We start from the raw sequence: 21,934 nt of genomic DNA, 5'->3' as shown, positions 1-21,934 counted from the left end.
GGAGAAACAGATTTCACAGATTTATCCCAGTTACCTAAACAAACAGCAACGACACTTTCAGGGGCCAGCCCCATGGCTTAGCAGTTAAGTGTGCACACTCCACTACTGGCGGCCTGGGTTTGGATCCCAGGCGCACACCAATGCACCACTTGTCCGGCCATGCTGAGGTGGCGTCCCACATACAGCAACTAGAAGCATGTGCAACTGTGACATACAACTATCTACTGGGGCTTTAGGGAGAAAAAGGAGGAGGACTGGCAATAGATGTTAGCTCAGGGCTGGTCTTCCTCAGCAAAAACAAGAGGAGGATTGGTGTGGATGTTAGCTCAGGGCTGATCTTCCTCACACACACAAAAAAAAATCACTTTCAAAGGGAAAAATAATCATAATCCAAAGTAAATATATTATCTAAAATGTCCAGTTTTCAACAAAAAATCAAGAGAGTTTAGAAGAAACGGGAACTGTAACCCATACACAGGAGATAAAAAAGGAGCCACTAGAAAAATGAGTGTCCTCAGATGTTAGACTTAACAAAGACTTCAAAAGAGCTATTTTAAATGTTCAAAGAACTACAGAAAAATGTTTTAAAAATTAAAGGAAAGTATGATAATAAATCGACATCTCAATAAGGAGACAAAAAGTATTAAATGAGGTCCAAGTGGACATTCTGTAGCTGAAAAGTACAAAAACTGAAAGGAAAAATTCACTAGAAGGGCTCAACAGGTTCAAGATAGAATAAAGAATCAGTGAACATAATGATAGGTTAATAGAAATTGCATGATCTGAAGAATAGAGAGAAAAAAAATTAAAGAAAAATGAACAGAGCCTCAGAAACTTATGGAACAACATCAAGAATACCAACATGTGTGTAACAGGAATTCCAGAGAGAGAGTGAGAAAGAGGTAGAAAAAAATATTTGAAAAAATAATAGCCCAAAATCCCCTCTAAATTTGTTGAGAAACATTAATCCACACATCCAAGAAGCTCAACAAATCTCAAGCAGGATAAACAGAGATCCACAGACACATCACAGCCAAACAAGTGAAAAAGACAGAGAAAAGTCTTGAAAGCAATAAAAGAAAAATAACTCATCATACACAAGGAAAATACAATTAGATTAACAGTTGATTTCTCACCTGAAACACTAGAGACCAGAAGGAAGTGGAATGACATTCCAAGTGCTGGGGAGAAATAAAAACTATTAACTAAGAATTGTATATCCAACCAAACTATTCTTTCAAAATGAGGGTAAAAAGAAAGAAATTCTCAGATAAACAAAGAGTAAGAGATGTCATTGGTAGCAGACCTACTTTATAAGAAATAATAAAGGAAATTACTTAGGCTGAAAGGAAATGATGATACCATACTGTGACTCAAATCCATAAAAAGAAATTCAGACAACAAAAAATGGTAAATATGTAAATTAACATAAAAGACTTTAAATAATTTTTATTTCTTCTCTTATCTTCTTTCAAAAAGCTTAAGATTGTACAAAGCAATAATTGTAACATTGTATTGCTAGGTTTATAATACACAAAGATACTACATATATATAAATAATAGCATAAAAGAGAGAGAAGAGATGGAGCTCTTCCATACTGGAGCAATGTTTCTATATTTTACTGGAATTAAGTAAGTATTAATTTGAAAAAAACTGTGATAAATGAAGACACAGATGCAGTAATCCCTAGAGCAACCACTAAGAAAATAATTCAAAAAATATAGTTAAAATCTAACCCTCAGGACCGGTCCCATGGCCTAGTGGTTAAGTTTGGAGCACTGCACTTCAGAGGCCCAGGTTCAGTTCCCAGGCGCAGACCTACACCACTCAGTGGCGGCAATGCTGTGGCAGCAACCCACATACAAAACAGAGGAAGACTGGCACAGATGTTAGCTCAGAGCAAATCTTCCTCAAGCAAAGAGAGAAAGATTGGCAACAGATGTGAGCTCAGGGCAAATCTTTCTTAGAAAAACAGCCAAAAACTAACCTCCCAAAAAGGCAGTAAAGGAGGTACAGAAGAACAAGGACAAAAACAAGAGATATTAGAAAATAAATAACAAAATGGCATATACAAATCCAATCATATTAATAATTACATTAAACGTGAACAGCCTGAACACTCCAATCAAAAGGCAGAGATTGTCAGACTAGATAAAAAAGATCCAAGTATATGCAGTCTACAAGAAACATACCTTACATTCAAAGATATAATCGGTTTGGGCCGGCCCATTGGCTTAGCGATTAAGTGCACACGCTCCGCTACTGGCGGCCCGGGTTCGGATCCCAGGCGCACACCGATGCACCGCTCCTCCGGCCATGCTGAGGCCACATCCCATATACAGCAACTAGAAGGATGTGCAACTATGACATACAACTATCTACTGGGGCTTTGCAGGGGAACAAAAAGGAGGAGGATTAGCAATAGATGTTAGCTCAGAGCCGGTCTTCCTTAGCAAAAAGAGGAGGATTAGCATGGATGTTAGCTCAGGGCTGATCTTCCTTCCATCCATCCATCCATCCATCCATGTATACATACATACATACATACATACATACATACATACATACATAAATAAACAAATAAAAAAGATATAATTGGTTGAAAGAAAAGAATGGAAAAAGATATAATATGCAAAGAGCAACCACAGGAGAGCTGAAACCTCTATATCAGCATTAGACAAAATAGACTTTAAGACAAAAAATATTACTAGGGACAAAGAGGGGCATTTCATAATAATACACAACTATATCAGGAAAATCTAAAAACTATAAATGTATACATATTTATAAATATATATGCACTTAACAAAGGCTCAAAATATATAAAGTAAAAACTAACAGAATGGAAAGGAGACAGTTCAATACTAACAGTTGCAGATCTCAATTCCTCATTCTAAATGGACAAAACTAGATAGAAAATCAGCAAAAATATAGAAGACCTGGACATTATCAACCAACTCAACCCATATGATAAATATAGAACACTCCTCTCCTTGGATAGTTATTGGCATATACATATAACTGGGTACAGGGTAAACCCAATTAAGACGTGTACTACAGGAAGAGTAAAAAGAGAAATAATCAACTTTGATTTGAACTAGATAATGCTCACAGGAACACAGGTCTCCAAGAAAAGATATATAGAAATACAGATTTGGACATTATCAATATAAGTAGAGGTGGTAGCTGAATAAACAAGCCCATCAAGGAAGAAAGCGTAGAGTGAACAGAGAATAGACTTTAACAGACTTTTTATAAATGTGAACTAGTTGCTTTAGTGTATAAACTGGTAGGTAAGAAATTATCCTTGGAGAAAAAAGAAGATAAAAAAATACCCATAAAACACACACGAAGGAGAAAGTCTTCCTTCTCACAATATATTCTTAGATGTTTAACAACTTCCTATAGACTTAGAATTGTGAGACAGGACTATGATTAAAGGAGTCTTATCTAAGACCAACCACTACAGAAAACCCTCCTGTGGGTTTTGACGTAGCAATGTTAAAATCTTTAAGCACTCAACATAAGAAAGGCTTGCCTTTTACACCTTTCAATTTTACCCCTTGTGAGCAACAAGCATCATTTAACATCCTTTATCACCACTATAACGAAACAAAAATGAATGAATAAACTGAAACTGTATTGTCCTTCCTGATGTGACAAAGGCAAACTGAAGTCATTTGCTGTTACAAGTTTACTGTTGCTACAAGCACTTTTCCGTTGAAACCACAAGGTGACACAAGCACAGCCCATCAAATGAAACTGCTTCTAGGCAAGATTTTGCTGTACAGTCATGTAAAATGGGGCATTCTAATTGCTAGTACTCCTGCATCTCTTTATTTCATATCATCACCCTAGAACTGTAAGAAATACAAGCAGCTAATGCCTCAAACATGATCTATATGAACCAGTTAACTTACACTGCTTCTCCACATGTACAAGCCACAGTATTAGATAATTCATGAATTTCAACTTCGCTCTCTTGCACAAAACAATGCTCTGCACTAAATATGGCTTTCTATTTAGACAAAAAAGCAACTTTAAAGAGAGTAAATGTTTTACTGACAAAATAAGAACGCTTTTGCCCACTAGAGTAGAGGTAGAGGCTATAATATTTTCCCTATCACAGAAATTTAATTTAAAGAAAAAAAGCCTTACAAGTGATCCTGTCTATTCCCCTGCAAGCAGGATTGGTCCAAATAGGACACCTACTATTTTATCTAATCTAGCTTCAAATACCAAGTGATAGGGCTTATACCAACGTCCCTTGAGAGAACACCATGTTTCAAACAATTTATGACAGAGTTTTTTCCAAGATTTAGTCTACTGCAGTTCTTCATTTTATTTAAAATTTATACTAAACATTCTGTGTATGTCTGTGACCAAAAACCATCCAACATAAAAAGTCTCAAAGATACACACTAAAATCAACCTTTCATGTGAGTCTGCTCTTATTTTCAATATTTAAATTGTCTACCCACATCCCTCCCCCCAAAAAATTTATACTCACAAATTTTCAAAACTAGTTAGTAGATGTCAGACCACTAAAAAACAAACTTGGGTACTGAGTATTTTGCTCTTCAAATCAAAATAGTCAGACTCTCTCTTTAAGAAATATTTGATTGAATATTACCAAAGAGAACTGTACACATTGCAAGTATGCAACTTGATGGATTTCACAAAATGAACATATCCATGTAATGACCACGCAGATACAGGACATTCCCAAAACCCCAGAAGCCTCCCTCGTGCCGCCTCTAAGTCATTACTTGCCCCTAAAAGTTACCATTATTTTGACCTTTATTATCACAAATCAATTTTGCCTGTTCTTAATCTTCAAGATGATATAAATAAATGGGGGAATATTCTGTGTTAATGGATTGGAAAAACCATATAAACTATGGTAAGACAAAAGACCCAGAACAGTCAACACAATACTCAAGGTTGAAGGACTGATACTACCCAACTTCAAGACTTACTATAAAGCTACAGTACTCAAGACAGTATAGTACTACCTAAAGAACAGATACATAGATCAATGAAACAGAATATAGAGAGCCCAGAAATAGATCCAAACACAGTCAACTGACCTTTGACAAAAGAGCAAAAGCAATTCAATGGAGAAAGAAGTCTATTCAACAAATAGTACTGGAACAAATGAACACCCAACAAAAAAAAAATTAATCTAGACACTTATACCTTTCAGAAAAATTAACTCAAAATGGATTATAGACATAAATGTCTATATATAAAGAACTCTAGACATTTACAAGATCAGAACTAGAAAAAGTGTCTATGAAGCAGGTAATAATTTAACTGGTCTTAGAAAGGTAAGAATGATTTCAATAAATAAAAGCAAGAATAAAAAGGGCTATTACAGAATCTTAAACGTATACTCCATAACAAGAGAGCCATGAGAAAAATCACAAGAAACAGGAAAGGTCAGAGACATTGGACTCAAAATCCAAGAATGGATTTCAAAGCTTCACTTGAAATAGCTTAAAAGTTGATTAGATTTAGATGAGACGTCTATTTTAGCAAAGACAATAATTCTGCAGAGACAAACCTGCTGTCAGTCAGTTTTCATCAGTTACTCTCAGAACTAATACGGTGGTAGCCATGAGATATGGTGATCTAACATCTTTCAAAAATAAAAACAAATAAAAGTTCATAAAAACACCAGTCCTAAGGCTAGAAAAAAAGGGAATTTGAAGTGCTATGTGTCTACTGACAAATTATTGTTCTTTAACTCAGTTTCCTTGTTTGTAAAACTTCAGTCCTTGGTAGGATGAAACAAGTAACACATTTATAATTTTATTTATTTATTTATTTTTCCCTCAAAGCCCCAGTAGATAGTTGTAGGTCATAGCTGCACATCCTTCTAGTTGCTGTATGTGGGACGCGGCCCCAGCATGGCCGGACAAGCGGTACGTCGGTGCGCGCCCAGGGTTCCGAACCCAGGCCACCAGCAGTGGAGCGCACGCACTTAACTGTTAAGCCACGAGGCCGGCCGAAACGAGTAACACATTTAAAGCACCAAGTATGAAGTACAAGCACAAAGTCAAATTTCAAGAAACAGTATTTTTTAATCTTTATATTCTCTCTTCCTCCTCTTCACTTCAAGTCCATCATAGAACTAACAAGTCAATTCTCTACAACCAAAGATTCATTCATGCATTCAATACATATTTCTTGAGTGCCTAGTGTCAGCTACTATGCCAGGCACTGGGAAATACACAGTACCTTTCTAACAGAACTTACAGTCTAAGGAAGAGACTACTGAATAGCCACACAATTGAATAATCACACAAATAAATATAAAATTTATGACTGTGGTAAGTCCAGCAGGGAGAAGGAATGCTGGTACCATGAAAGGAGAAAAAAGAGGAGGAATGTAACATAGCTAGGAGATCTAGGAAGGCTTCCCTGTGGAGTAAACAGGAACCCACTGTTTTATAGGGGAGGGAGACATCGATTTAAGCTGACGTGTACTTCAATGAAGAAGACTACTCTGGCTGCAGGGTGGAGACTGGACGGAAAAGGAGACAAAAATAATTGTCAGTAGAATAATGTGAAGGCAAGGCAAAAAATTAAGAGTAGCTCTGGACTGATGGTGGTGGCAACAGAGAGATGTGGATGGACCTGAGAGACCACAGAGCAAATACAGGGGGTGAAATAGGCAGGTGTCAAAGACAAGTCTTTGGTTTCTGGATTCTGCAACTAGACTGACGGTAGAACCAATCACTCAGGGAACATGAAAGATCTGTGTAGTGAATGGAGAAGGGAAAGGGACATCAAGAGTCTGGTATTAGGCACAGGGAGTTTAAAGTGCCTTTGAAACATCCAAAGAAATGCTGAGGATGCACTAAGCTATTTAATATTTAGGTCTAAAGCTGAGGACAGGTTGGGGATGGACTGTCCTGCCAATAACATTAAAGTATCCTTGGCCTTTCTAAGAAAATGCCAAATAAAACAGTGAATTAGAAAAATTCAAATCTTTGAGAATCAGTACCATTTTCTCTACTTCTCTCTCTCTGCAGCTGACTCGCACCATACTTAAAAGTAATGACAGATGAACAAGAAAGGCAGCAAAGTAGAGAAAAAAAAAAAATCTAGGTAGGAGTCAGAAACTTGGGTTCTAATCTTAGCTCTGCCACTAACTGTATAACCTAGGATGAGTACCTTTGTTCTTTAGTTCCTAACCTGTAAAACTTAAAAAGGAGTAGGGAGTAGGAATACAGACTCTAATGGTTGTTAAGGGAAACAGACAAGTTATTATGAAACAATGTAAGATGCCTTAAAAAGTCTAAAGCACCACAGACATATAATGTACTGCTCAAGCACACTACTTAGACACTTCTTAATACACACTTGTATGTATGTAGGAAAGAGGAGCAGTTGTTTTAGTAGTATTTTAGTACTCAACTTACATTCTTATAAAACTAACTGCAGAGAATTCAGCCTTTGGCATGACTGGATCAGACTGTTTGATGCCCAAGGATATATAACATAATGTGTTTGTAGATATAAAAACAATAACATTATTAAAATCAAGCACTCTTTAATTTCCAGAAAATCAGCTAAGCATTTAAATGCATAACCTACCCCCAACAACCCTATACGGTAAATATTACTACTCCATTTTACAGATAGGTACAAAGTTAGGGAATCTGCAAAACTTAAGAGCCAATACTGGAGTCAGGATTTTAACAGAAATGACTCCAAAGTCCAAGTTCTTCACCATTCATCACTCCATGGTATATGTCACCTAGCACTAAACCTTAAAATAATGAGCTGCTCAATAAATATTTGCTATTGATAACAGTAATAAGGTCAAGAAAAAAGGGTGCTTCTGCTTTTTAATTCTACTCTTTAATATTGTGATTTTCAGTCAAAAATGCTGAAGGATGTACTGCGAAAACTTGGAAGCAACCAAGATGTCCTCCAGTAGGCAAATAGCTAAACTGCGGTACATCCAGACAATGGAATATTATTCAGTGCTAAAAAGAAATGAGCTATCAAGCCATAGAAGACATGAAGAAAACTTAAGTGCATATTACTAACTGAAAGAAGCCAATCTGAAAAGGTACATAATGTATAATTCCAACTAGATGACATCCTGGAAAAAGCAAAACTATGGCGAGATAGTAAAAAGACCAGTGGTTGCCAGAGGTTCCGGGGAAGGAGACATGAACAAGCACAGCACAGAGGATTTTTAGGGCAGTCAAGCTACTCTGTATGATACTATAATGGTAGATACATATCATTTTACACTTATCAAAACCTATAAACTGTACAATACCAAGAGTGAACCCTAATGTTAACTCTGGGTGATAATGATGTGTCAATGTAGGTTCCTCAATTGTAACAAATGTACCACTCTGGTGGGGGATGTTGATAATGGGGGAGACTACGCATGTGTGGGGACAGGGGTATATGGAAAACCTCTGTACCTTCCATTCAATTTTGCTGTGAACCTAAAACTGCTCTAAAAAAATAAAGTCTATTAAAATAAACAGTCTGTTAAAAAAAAAGATCAGCGGTTGCCAGGGGAGCATGGAGAAGGGGGAGGAATGAATAAGCGGAGCAAAGGAGATCTTTAGGGCAATGAAATTATTCTGTTAGATACTGTAATGATGGATAGGCATCAGGCACTTGTCAAAACCCATAGAACTGTTATTCCGTTATCCAACATACTATTTCTGTTTTTCAACACAAACAGTGAGCCCTAATGTAAACTTGGACTTTAATAATGTGTCAGTATCAGTTCATCAACTGTAACAAAAGAACCAAACTAACGCAATATGTTAATAACAGGGGAAACTGAGGAGTGGGGTATACAGGAACTCTGTATTTTCTGCAAACCTAAAACTGCTCTAAAAAATAAAGTCTATTAATTTTCTTAAAAAACACTGAGGAAACTTGTTAGCTTGGAGCTGCTGGGGGACGAACTCTGCCCTCATGAGAGGAAAGCCTGGCTGAAAAGAAAGCCCACAAAGAAAAGCAGTAGGGAGCCAGTACACAAAGAGAGAAAAATAGTCCCCAGATGATACCAAATGCTCCTGGATATCCAACAGGGCAGAGGCCAGTTGCACACTGGACTAATCACAGTTAAATGAACCTATTAAAACTCACTTTTGGCCCATAGAATATACAGCGCCAAGAGCCAACCCTAATGTAATCTATGGATTTGGGGTGATGATGTCTCCATATAGGTTCGTTGATTGTAACAAATGAACCACTACGGTGCAGGATACTGATAGTGAGGGAGGCTTTGGGTAAGTAAGGGCAGGGAGTATATGGGCACTTTCTGTACTTCTCGCTCAATTTTTCTGCGAACCTAAAACTATTCTAAAAAATATAGTTTATTAAAAGAACTAAATACAAAATTTAAAAAAAAAAAACAAAAAAACAACTTTTGGGCCAGTCCAGTGGCTTAGCCGTTAAGTGTGTGCGCTCCACTGTGGCAGCCCTGGGTTCAGATCCCGGGCATGCACCGACAAACCGCTTGTCAAGCCACGTTGTGGCGGCGCCCCATATAAAGTGGAGGAAGATGGGCATGGAGTTAGCCCAGGGCCAGTCTTCCTCAGCAAAAAGAGGAGGATTGGCAACAGATGTTAGCTCAGGGCTGATCTTCCTCACAAAAAAAAACAAAAACCTCACTTTTGCTCTTAGAAAAATGCATGTGCTGCTACATTATATACATTACAGTCATCTTCTGCATAAACATTTTTGTAGGAGCTAGGGTCACACACAGCATACAGAAAACCACTGCAGTTAATGGCCCTACTTGTAGACTTCATGGAAAAGGCAACATGAGAGCAATCTGCATTACCCTGGCCTTTGCTTCTCAGCATCAGAAAACTGGTGCTGCTGGTAAATTTTAGACACCGCATAAATACTCAACCATGAATTAGCCAAGACCTCAATGTTTTCAAAAAGTTTCAAGGGATATTTTAAAAAGCAAAAAAGATACAGACAATTTCATTTGAAAAACCCACTAAAAGAATGCTTCACTCACTAATGATTTAAAAAAGAAATCAATGAATGTTTTACTGCTTATTTGTAGGCTTTTTTAAAAGCTGAATTTAAAAAGATACACAGAGGGCCGGCCCCGTGGCTTAGCGGTTAAGTGCGCGCGCTCCGCTGCTGGCAGCCTGGGGTTCGGATCCCGGGCGCGCACCGACGCACCACTTCTCCGGCCATGCTGAGGCTGTGTCCCACATACAGCAACTAGAAGGATGTGCAGCTATGACATACAACTATCTACTGGGGCTTTGGGGGGAAAATAAATAAATAAAATCTTTAAAAAAAAATAAAAAATAAAAAGATACACAGAATAAGTGGTCTACCCATACTGACAACTATCTAAACAATGCTATTTAGGTTTTCAGAGCATTTTAATTATTTTTATTAATTACTGCTCACAATTAACCTGAAATGTATAATCCTCATTTCTAAGAAAAGAGTATGTAGGTCAATGGCCAAGACAGATTTAGGTAGATTTAGATAGACATATTTATAACAGTTTCTGAATTTCCAACCTGCTTCTTAACCTAAGACTAGATCATGCTACACAAGTAGCCTCCTTTAACCAAAATCGAAGTTCTGAATATCTGGATCTTTACAAAAGATAAATTAGGTTATATATTTAAAAGATAAAGTTTTAATACAGACTCCTTTAATATAAGTTTTCCTAACATATTTGAAGTTTGATATTTAAAATTTGGTTTTGCCCACAAATATACAAGACTATATCTCCTGTGTAAATCAAGGCACATCTACATTTTACACTGAAGAAGGTAAGTAAACAAGACCGCTCCTTGCTTAGACCTACAGTTTCTTTACATGCATCTCCTTACAATGAGAATAAAATTTGAATTTTTTTTAAAGCCTACAAGGTACATATTGCTCAAATCTCACTTCAACATCATTTTGCCTCATTAGGCCCCAAATACTTCAACACACCAAGATCTTTTCTGATTCAGAAGATTTTGCACTTGCTGTTTCCACCGCCAGAAAAGCACTTCCCAGCTCTTTGTGAAGACGGCTCTTTCTTATATTTCAGGTCTCAATTCAAATTCACCTTAAAAAGGCCTTCCCTAAATACACTAAATGCCTCCTCTCGCCCATACTCCACGATTCTCTATTTTTTTTTAAGTGTCTAAAATTACCTTGGTTATTTATGTGTCCAGTTTACTGTCTGTCTGCTTCATAGAATATAAGATAGAAGAGGGCAGGGACTTTGTCTCATTGATTGCTTTACCCACAGCACCTAGAAAAATACCCAACACATAGTAGACAATTAATATTTGTTAAACAACAAATACTTATATTCAGTATTTATTCATCGAAAGATATTTTGCTAGGCCCTGCGGTTAAGAAGTCCCATGTCATTTAAAAATAAAATGTTTTATTAAAATAAAATCTTAAGGACATTTTTATTTTTACAAAATTGACATTTTAAAATCCCATATATTGGGCCGGCCCCGTGGCTTGGTGGTTAAGTGCACGCGCTCCACTGTTGGCAGCCCGGGTTCGGATCCCAGGTGCACACCGACGCACCGCTTCTCTGGCCATGCTGAGGCCGTGCCCCACATACAGCAACTAGAAGGATGTACAGCTATGACATACAATTATCTACTGGGGCTTTGGGGGGAAAATAAATAAATAAATTATAAAAAATAATAATAAATAAAATAAAATCCCATATATTTGTTAATAATTTCCAAACCATTAAAAATTTTTAAGGACACGGGGCCGGCCCCGTGGCGTAGCAGTTAAGTGCGCACGCTCTGCTGCTGGCAGCCCCGGTTCAGATCCCAGGCGTGCACCAACACACTGCTTGTCAGGCCATGCTGTGGCAGCGTCCCACATAAAGTGGAGGAAGGTGGGCACGGATGTTAGCTCAGCGCCAGTCTTCCTCAGCAAAAAGAGGAGGATTGGCAGATGTTAGCTCAGGGCTGATCTCCCTCACCAAAAAAAGAAATTTTTTAAGGACAAACTGCTAAGAGCGCAGTTACCATTTACTTCAGCTCTGACTTTATCTACAAATGTATCATTAGCATAACATGTGCCCTTCAGATATGCATCATAATGATAAAAGGCCTTAAAAATGAATTATTTTTTCAAAATAGCAGCCACAGGATATGCAAATGGTATGCCATATCCTTGCTTAGATCTATGGCTCAATTAGTACAAGCTATTAATGTTTAAATAACAAATACTAAGTCACTTCATAATTTGGTTTTCTTCACAAATATACATCTTTTGTGTAAATCAAGGCATATCTACATTTTACACTTAAGAAGGTAAACAAGACTGCTCCTTTCATAACTTCCCCTAAAAACAAAACATCAATTGTTTTGATTCATTTTACAGAAACCACACAACCACCATTTATTTGATATCTTTATATTTGAAGAAAACTGTAGTTTTCTATACCGCACTTAAAATTATGCCAAAGGCACACCAAATGGGTAATCAATGAAAGAAAAACTGCCATATAAGGAGGGAAGAAGGAGTTATTAAGCAAAGGAGTTGCAGTCTAAATAGCCTCACAGTAGTCTAGCATAAACAAATTTTTTTAAGTTATTTTTTTAATAGGCTTAGCTTCAAAATCTAAAAATTGTTAGCTGGCTAACAATATTCAACTATGCATGTCTATTACCGAATCTATGATTCAAAAATTATGCACTCTCCTAGCACTAAAAATCAAAGTATTTGAACTGCTTCTAGACTGTCGTAAAAACACTTACATCTGATACGGATGGGACCAAAAAGAATAGTCACGAGACTACCACCAAGAATGTAGCCAACTCTAAGATAACAGAAGTTTCTGCCTCCAAGACAATTATGATATAAAACAGGTTATAGCTTGCATCCATTGCTAACTCATCTTTTATAGTAGTAGTAAGTGACTTTCCTAATAATTGAGACCAAGGTTAAAAAAACAAAATCCACAACAATCAGTTGTGGGTCTCTGAAACCACTCTCTTAGCTCTTTGTCCAACTTTGCCTACTCTACACCTAGAAACTTTAAAAGAAAAAGAAAAAAGGCCCAAGTTAAGCTGTTTTGAAGTTTTGCTTGGTTTTGTTTTTTAAATATAAACCAGACCAGGAGATAGGGACCAAGAGACAAATCATAACCCATGAAGATAAAACTAGAATGAAGCAGGGCTTTCAAACAATATTGTATGCCTACTTCCTGCTGGCGTGTGCAACTGTCACAGAAGATTATAAAGTGATTCTTCAGTGTTAGACAAGTTGGATATCAGAATAGATATTGTGACAATCTAATGGTGGGGGAGAATCACAATACTAGTAACCACACAAAAAAATTAGCAGCTAACAATTAGTACCTGGTTTTTCTGACTGTGGTACACAAATATACTGCTAAGAGGGTGTTTTTTTTTTTTGAGGGAGATTGGCCTTGAGCTAACATCTGTTGCCAATCTTCCTCTTTTTCTTTTTTTCTCCCCAAAGCCCCAGTACATAGTTCTATATCCTAGTTGTAGGTCCTTCTAGTTCTTCTATGTGGGACATTGCCTCAGCATGGCTTGATGAGCGGTGAGTCAGCCCGCACCCAGGATCCGAACTGGTGAACCCTAGGCCGCGGAAGCAGAACGCGCAAACTTAACCACTACACCACCGGACGGGCCCCAAGAGGGTGACTTTAAAGTGAACACACACACACACACACACACACACACAGCAATGACTGCAAAAATTTAAGCCCAAGAAATTAAGTTAACCTTATATGTAGGGGAGGAGGGAAATAGCACATTATAAGGAAAGCAATTAAAAACAAGTTATTTGTGTAAATGTTTTTACTCACTCCCCTCAGCCCCATTATATTACAATCTCCTTTGAAAACAGGAATTATGTTAATCATCTTCAGTTCACTTACAGTTCCTAACACGTAACATTTAATAAATACTTGTTGAACTGATGAACTAAATCATTTTTGAAAATCACCAAGACCACTAATGAAATCTTTGTTTGCTTAATAGTACTAATGACTTGTATATAAAAATATATTCCACTACACAGAATCAATATGATTTCTGAAAGAGTAACTCTCCTTTTATCTTTCCACATAAAAACATAAGACAAAAACTGACACAACCATTAACAGCCTAATGAAGCTGTTTGCTTATATTTAGAATACTGTATATAAAGTGATTGTGTATTTATGCATAAAGATGCAAAAATTAGACACCACAAAACTAAATATCTTAAGCCTCATTAACGCAAATAAGATAAAAAGCAGTATCTCACTAAAAATCAAAACGAAGTCCCCTCTCCCCAGACGTTCAGTTCTAGGAAGAGATTCATTCAACAGTGATGTTCCCAAAGCTTTTGAAATAGAAAAATTACCCTCTTTTCTAATTTTTATAAGTAAACACTAACTTTAATGACAACAGTACTCATCTTAAATAAGCAACAATATCTCAAAACAAATTTTGCTTTCGAAGGACCTCTTTCGGTTATTTGTCAGGATTTGGGGTTACTTTTTCCACTGAGAAGCTGTAGCATGGATAATGTTGGACAGGGCAGGACCAAAGATGAGGACTGAAATAAAAACACCTACAGAACTGCAATATAGTGGAAATAGTTGCTTTTCTCCACAGCAACTCATCCCTTCCCTTCACTTAGCTCTCAAAAGAAAGAGGTTGAAGAGGCTATAAACAAGATACAGTATAAAAGACTGAGCATGGGAATGATGAAAGGCATTAAGAGTGAGGAATTATGAGTAACTGATCAATTAATTCAAGTATTTTTGCCCCCTTAAAGGAGAAAAAAAATGAGAGAGAATATACATTATAGAAAGGAACCTGATCAAGCCTCTAAACCTAACAGAAATTAACAAGAACCTCAGGGGAGAGGAGCATGTTTAACATCATCACAGGAATGTAACTCACAAATCCAAATTGTGGGAAAACTCCTATTTTGTCAACAAATAATTTGCCAGGAAAAACAAATAGAGGGGGAACCTATAGATTACAAAACAATGCACAGACCTTCTTTGACTCCTGATCTGAATAACTGTAAAAACACGTTTATGAGATAATGGAAAAATCTGAATATCATATGATATTAAGGAATTATTGCTAATTATTTTTCAGTGTGATAAGTTATATGGTTTTTTTCCTTCAAGAGTGAAGTTGACTAAGAAACTGGAGTGCCAAAAGGTTGGAGTACGGAAAGGGAACACTAAAAATTAATGCAGCTGAATGGATTTGGTCTACCTGGAACTGAAATATAAACTGTGAGACTGCAACCATGGGAAGAGAGCAGCTTTGCCTGCTTACCAGCCAACCTTCTCTCCACTGATATAAGCTCTATAAATAGGCCAAGAGTGATAATGGCTGCTAAAATCACTTCATGATGCAGATACTACCACTACTGACATGCATCTGGCCCAGCACCAGGGCTGTGAAAAAACCAGCATCAAGTAAGAAGCCAAACAAGCTACCAAATGCAAAGAATGCACCATGGCTAACGAGAGACCCTCTAAGTACTCAAAAGCACCATCAGTGTAAATCAAGAATAACTGAAAACAAAGGTTCTAGATCTCCTCCAAGATTTCTGCTCTGGCCATTTTCTATCTCCCTCAGAAAACAGTACACATAAAGATGGGTCACCACATGCTGGGACCTGAGGTCCCCAAGAAAAATGCTGCCAAAAACCTATTCACTGTACATGCCCTCAGTCTCACAGTAAATTAGTGGATTGCAGTGGAGAAAAATAATGGGAAACCCTTGATGAAAAAACATTGATTTAAGAATAAACTATGCAGGGCTGGCCCAGCAGTGTAGCGGTTAAGTTCGTGCGCTCCGCTTTGGCAGCCCGCCCGGAGTTCGCGGGTTCGGATCCTGGGTGCAGACCTACGTACCGCTTATCAAGCCATGCTGTGGCAGGTGTCCCACGTATAAAGTAGAGGAAGATGGGCACGGATGTTAGCCCAGGGTCAATCTTCCTCAGCAAAAAGAGGAGGATGGGCAACAGATGTTAGCTCAGGGCTAACATTCCTCACAAAAAAAAAAGAATAAACTACGCTTCTATGCTAGGTTAAAACTAAGGTAGACAGGATACTGCTTAGAATCTTAACCACACAAGGTTTTCGTTCTTAACACAGAAATGAAAACAGTCCTGTTTTCCTCGAGTTTTAGTCCACACCCAACTTCCCTATCCCCAACAATACCTTTCTCTAATTACAAGGCATCTAACAAAATGCTGACTCTGGACATCATAAAAGTTATTTTTCTTAAACCAGACAACTCAGTAAAAAATAACTTCTACTGATCCCTTTGGTCAGTATCTTGTTTCCCTAATGTTAACCATGCTAATAAAAACTTAAATTTCTAGATTACTTAGACACAATCCTAGTTTATCCACATTCTTGGGAATGGCTGCTATAAGTAAGTTTTAACAGATTTAATTTTGTTGCTCTTTGAACAACAATCAGACATAATTTACTAATACATGGACTTGAATTCTACACAGAGAAAAGGATATCTTATAATGAACTGGCAGTACAAAAACAGAACATCCAAGTCTCCAATCATTTTCTTTTAAGCTTAGAGACCCATTTAAGAAAAATGCTATTTTCCATTACCTTATTTGAAATGATTTTAGAAAGAAAAAGACTAACTCCATAATATAGTTGTTCTGTTTTACAGTACTTTTTTCTCCTACAGCCTGCTTTTCTTCTCCACATTTTAGAGCAGGAAAGAAACAGAAATCATCTGGTTCACTAGACTTGAGCTCCTTGGGCAGAAATGGTTTCTTTTATCTTTGTACCCCTTCCCATTCGGCACCTAAATGCTCAACAAACGGGTTCTTAATTTAACCAGGTATAAATACTCCCATATACAAAGAGGTAAGTTCTGCGGACAGATTTCTACTTCTGGTTAATCTTCCTTTAACTAGAAAATACTCATCCAGGTAGTTTTAAAATTAAATTAAGTCAAATTAATAACTCAGGATTTATACCATCTATCTGTTGGCTATTAAGTGACAGAATCTGAGCAAAGAGGAATGAGGTCCCTATTTTGAATAAAGACATGAAAGAGAATAAAAACAAAACTTTAACACTGTAAATTAAAACCACAAACCCTAAATAATAAAACCATGAAATCTGAGTCATACTGGTTATTTTACAGTTTTTTTAATCACATTTACTATTATCAGCTGCTACTAATATGTTATGATACGTATGTGTAATATATATATAACACACATTTCCTCTCCTAGCTAGTTCAGGAATATACAAGAGAATAAAACAAGCAAGATACTTTTAGTTTCACCCTGCTCCTTCCTTTTACCACAGGGACCTGTAGGCTGAGTGTGAGAACTGACTGAACATCAATCCCACTTCTGCTGAGAAGCTGCCCACACAGAAGCAGAAAACACTGTTTATTTCCCTTAAGTTCAGTCATGACTCCTGAAAGAGTAAGGAAAGTAGGTACAACTAAAGGTAAAGGCTAAAATGATTTAGAAAAGTTTCAAGACAACAGTCAAATTTAAATTTAAGACTGGAATTTGACGACTACAGAATAACTATCAAATTACTTTAGTCTGATGATCAAGAATCAACCCAAAATAAAGAAATAAAATTTCTACTCACTGAACTTAAGGATAAAGAAAAATCTTTCAAAAGGAATGCCTAGCTCATCCTTCATATTCCACCTGAGTTTTTTCCCCTAAAAGAAGAAAATTAATAACTCATTAGCAGACTAAGGTACCTTCACAACCTGGCCCTACCTTCATCTACCCTACCTATTCCTCTGGAAACTCAAGGCATTGGCCACACTTAACCATTTAAGATCACTGATACTCGTAACTTTGCTTAGGCTGTTTCCTGGCCTGGAATGCCCACCTGGAAATCCATCTCAAACTGTTTAAGTTCCTTTAGCATCTGGACCTCGTCAGTCTTACTCACCACTATAGCTCTAGCAACCAAAGCACTACCACGCACAGTAAGCAGTCACTAAATTCATGTTGTAAAAATAAAGAGGTTCCACCCGAATATTTTGTCCTCTATGTTTTCCCAATAACTCTTCCTTTCTATAGTCCCACAGCTTTTCACTTAGTTATTAATATGTCTGTTTCCAGTACATAATTACAGCTACCCAAGAAACGTTATTTGGCCCCAAACGCTTTCCTAAAATAATAGAGAATACTGAAATCATTATGGTTCAAAAGAATATACATTAATAGTACAATTAACAGGTTTTCTCAAGTACTGTCAATTTAGTAAACATGATTATATGTTGTTTTCATGTCTCTAGTTAAGGGCAGGAAAATTAGGAAAGTCTAAGATGATTTATCAAAGTTATAAATGTAGGGTTTGAGTCTCTAGTATATACCAGTTCCAATTTTAAAAAGAAAAAACAAAAACATTCTAACTGACCATCTGTCAATTCTCTTCATGCACAAGTCAAAATAAAACCATAAGATTGAAGATCCCAGCAAAACAACCCCTTGAATAATAAATGACTACACAAGCTCCCAGAAGTTACTAGTCATATAATAAAAGAGACTTAAGGTACCAATGTCACTTATGAAACAGAAACCTTTGAAGGACATACATTGAGGACTCAGTTCTAACAGAACTGCATTAAATTAGAATCTAAAGCTAAATTTATCTTTCATATACGAGTCTTGGATTAATCATGAAGACTATAAAACAAAGAGAATGATTATGACACTGTTTCATAAATGCATTTAAGAGTAATATAAACTGAACTAGTGAGTAATGTAACAACCACACTATGAAGCTAACAATGGGGAAAGTTTCCGGCTCCAAAATCCAGTCCATTCCATTTTTCACAAAAAGATGTCAGGAAAAAAAAATTTCCATTAAGAAATCATATTTAGCTGATGCGTTAAGTATAATTACCCTTGAAGTTTTTCCCTGTCTTTCATACTGTACACGCCTATTTTGAAGTTTACATCTACAATACGTTATAAAAAAGACATGGTTTGAAGTTTTAAGACTACAGAGGTACTGAGAAGCACTCTGAAGGAACCTGATTTAGAAAGATCTAAAAATATTTTTATTTCTCACTTAATAGAACTGCATGAAATTTCACTAAGGTTCTTTTTAATGCAGCATAAAAGTCATTGCAGTAAATTCCATCTTAGTTTCCTGAATTCAAATTTAATTCATTATTTTATATTTACTGAGCACCTACTGTGCATAAAGCACTCAACTAGGCATTGTGTTGGCCAGATTACTCAACCAAAATATTACACTTCCTACTAAGCACTGTGACTCCTCAGGACATCAGATAATAACCATCAATTGCAGGCCTCTAAAAATGCTTGTTAAACCAAAAGGCAATGCCCTCCCTGGAGGAAGCCAGATTGCCACGATCAGCAAAACTACATTAGAAAGTTAACAGCCTCCATTCTTAAAATATCCCAGAAGAAAGGGAATGATTCAAACTGTTAGCATGTGTCCAACGACACTACACAGTACCAGCCTAAGCAAAACTGCCAGATGTATTTGTAATTAAGGGGTTCAACCTTGACAAAGCATCATCAGTGGGATTTTTCATCCTACTAGGTGGAAGGATTCAGAAAGCAAAAGCTCATCCAAACATAAAGTGCTCAAGCCTTTCAATCTGGGAGAACAAGTACAGACGTTCATTCCTTCAACCTGGGAGTATCTATCCTGTGACAGCAGAAAGGACGATTTAAAGGGAGAATGTATGACGTGCGGTTCTCTGGAGGGCTGCTGCCCCAACAATATACTGAGGTCGGTGCTATAAGAAATAAAGTACCGAATACAAAGCGCTACTGGGGAAGACAAGAGAACTCTCTCTGGGAAGAGTCAGAGAAGACGATGATCTTTAACTTGGGGCTCGTCAGTTTACATCCTCCCCGGTTTTCTAAATAAAGTTGACAAACTCGCCAGAAGAGGTCAATTTTGGAGACTGACACATCCCTCCCATGGACCAGAGGCGTTTGCCGACCGAAGGCTGTGGAAGCGCCGAGAGGCAGGCGGCGCCCAGCCTAAGAAAGCCTCCTCTCCCTCCTCCTAGGCCCCGGGGGCTGCGGCGCTGGGGCGGCCCCAAAGCTCGCAGGAGCAGGGGCAGGTGCCGGCGTCAGACCCCGGCTCGCGGGGCTGGCTGAATTAGCAGAACTGCCCCCACCGCTTCCCCGGCAGCCCGAGGCGCCGGAAAGTTGCGTGAAGACAACTCCGGGGCTGCAAAGCCGCTGCCCCGCGCGGCCCGCGGGCTGCGGCCCCCCCAGCCTCCTCTCGCCTCGCCCGGGCCCCAGCGGCCCAGGGAAGGGGGAGCTCGGCCAGCCAACTCGGCCAGGAGGACGCCAGGGTCACCAGCGGGCGGGCAGCAAAGGGTCAGGGCTGTGCCGCCCCCCTCGGTACACTCCCCGGGGCCGAGCCTCCCGCCACGTCCGGGCACGAACGCCTGGCGCCCCCCAGCTGGGCCCGGCACAACCCCCGCGCCCGGACGCCGCAGAGCCCTCCCCGCGGCCCGCAGCGCTCCAACCCCTCCCCGGGACGCCGCCCGCTCCCACGGCTCGACCGGCAGCCGGGCCGCGGCCCTGCGCCCCTTCCCGCCTCACCTGCGATCCGCGGCGGCTCCGCACCTCCTCGCCCGCTCCGCACGCCCCGTCGGGGCACGCACCGACCTCCCGGCCGGGACGCTCCCGGCCGCGGTGACTCGGGACGCGACGGCCACCGCCGCCTTCTCCTCCGCAGCACAAGCCCCGGCGGCGAGCAAAGGGTCGCCGTCAGAGCCCCGGCAGAGGCAAAGCTAATCTCGCCGCCTCCGCAACCTCCACCACCAACTCCCTTCACTCGTCCGCGCCGCCCGGAGAAAATGTCACCAGAGGCCGTTCCGCTCGGCGCCTCACTTCCGCCCGGAACCACAGAGCCCGCGCCGCTTGGCTAGAGCGGCCGCTGCGGCGGAGGCCTCTGGGGACTGGAGAGGGAGGCCACGGGAAAGCCAGACAGCGCCATCTGGCGGGAGGGAACCCGCGCTCCTCCCGCTGCAGAGCGCCAGGCGCGCGGGCACCGGCTCCCCGGGCTTCTTCCCGGGCTCCCTCCATCTTATCAGGCAGCTCCTTTTCAGAAATGTCTTTCCCAGAGGGTCGGAAGGCCAGTCAATGCAAGCCAAGGACAGTGCTCTAAGAAAAGGACAGCGCTCCGTTTTCCGTGCACCGCTCAGTACTCACCCCTCCTGAAGCCTTCCCGAATGAAGCTAGTGGTGTCTCAATCCTTGAGTCACTCCAGCCGCAAGTCAGCGCCCTTCTCTCCCCACTTTTTCGCGGATGCCGACAGCTCGGCTCGGGAAGATTCGACTGTGATCTTATGCAGTGGCATCAACATCCCGTTCAAGTTTCTGGACGGGAACCTTGCAGGCCTCGCAGATAGACCGCCACCTGCTGGCGAGACAGGGTCCGCCGGGGAGGCCCCGCTCCGCCCCTACGCGCGTTGCAGACGCCCCAAATTCCACCTCTGCAGAGTCACTCCTCTCATTTGCAGTTCACCCTGGGAAGGGTGACGCCCTGGCGTTCTCTATGAATTTTCGAAGCCCTTCCTTGAGGTCTGAGATAGGGGAAACGTGCTGGACACGGGACCCCAAAGAAAGGTGAGGTGGGCGCAGGCCACCTGGCGGGTGCAGGGCTGAGAAAGAAGAGGTGCTGAGAAGAAACCTCACAACTCAAGATCTGGCCAAGGGCCCTCGCTCCGTAAAAGCAGGGTTTTGAGAAATAAATGAATAAATAAGGGCTTGAGGAGAAAATGTAAAAGGCCTTTACGTTTTCAGGAGCCATGCTGGGACCTGGGGTGATGCTCCCAAAGAGCAGATTCTGAAAATCACAGGGCTGGCCCCACGCTTCCCTAACCTCGGTCTCCCCTTTAGATCAGGCCCTTCAGCTCCTCCAGTTCACTTATTT

General features: G+C 39.7%; 1 protein-coding gene across 4 annotated transcripts in view; it reads right to left on the bottom strand.

The window, feature by feature from the left end:
- ARK2N (arkadia (RNF111) N-terminal like PKA signaling regulator 2N) overlaps positions 1-21,663 on the bottom strand; it is an 82,539-nt gene extending 60,876 nt beyond the window's left edge. Inside the window, exon 1 of one of the 4 annotated variants that reach the window (XM_058557037.1) lies at positions 21,212-21,663. The gene's annotated coding sequence lies outside the window, so the exon portion shown is untranslated. Of the gene's footprint in view, positions 1-11,175; positions 11,254-20,599; positions 20,887-21,211 lie in introns of those variants that run through there. The other 3 variants (XM_058557040.1, XM_058557038.1, XM_058557039.1) reach the window with 3 other exon arrangements.
- Positions 21,664-21,934: the final 271 nt, after the last annotated feature.

Source organism: Diceros bicornis, chromosome 16, assembly GCF_020826845.1.
Source record: "Diceros bicornis minor isolate mBicDic1 chromosome 16, mDicBic1.mat.cur, whole genome shotgun sequence".
NCBI classification, from domain to species: Eukaryota; Metazoa; Chordata; class Mammalia; order Perissodactyla; family Rhinocerotidae; genus Diceros; species Diceros bicornis.
The sequence above is the reverse complement of the archived record's forward strand: the minus strand, read 5'-3'. Positions and strand labels throughout refer to the sequence as shown.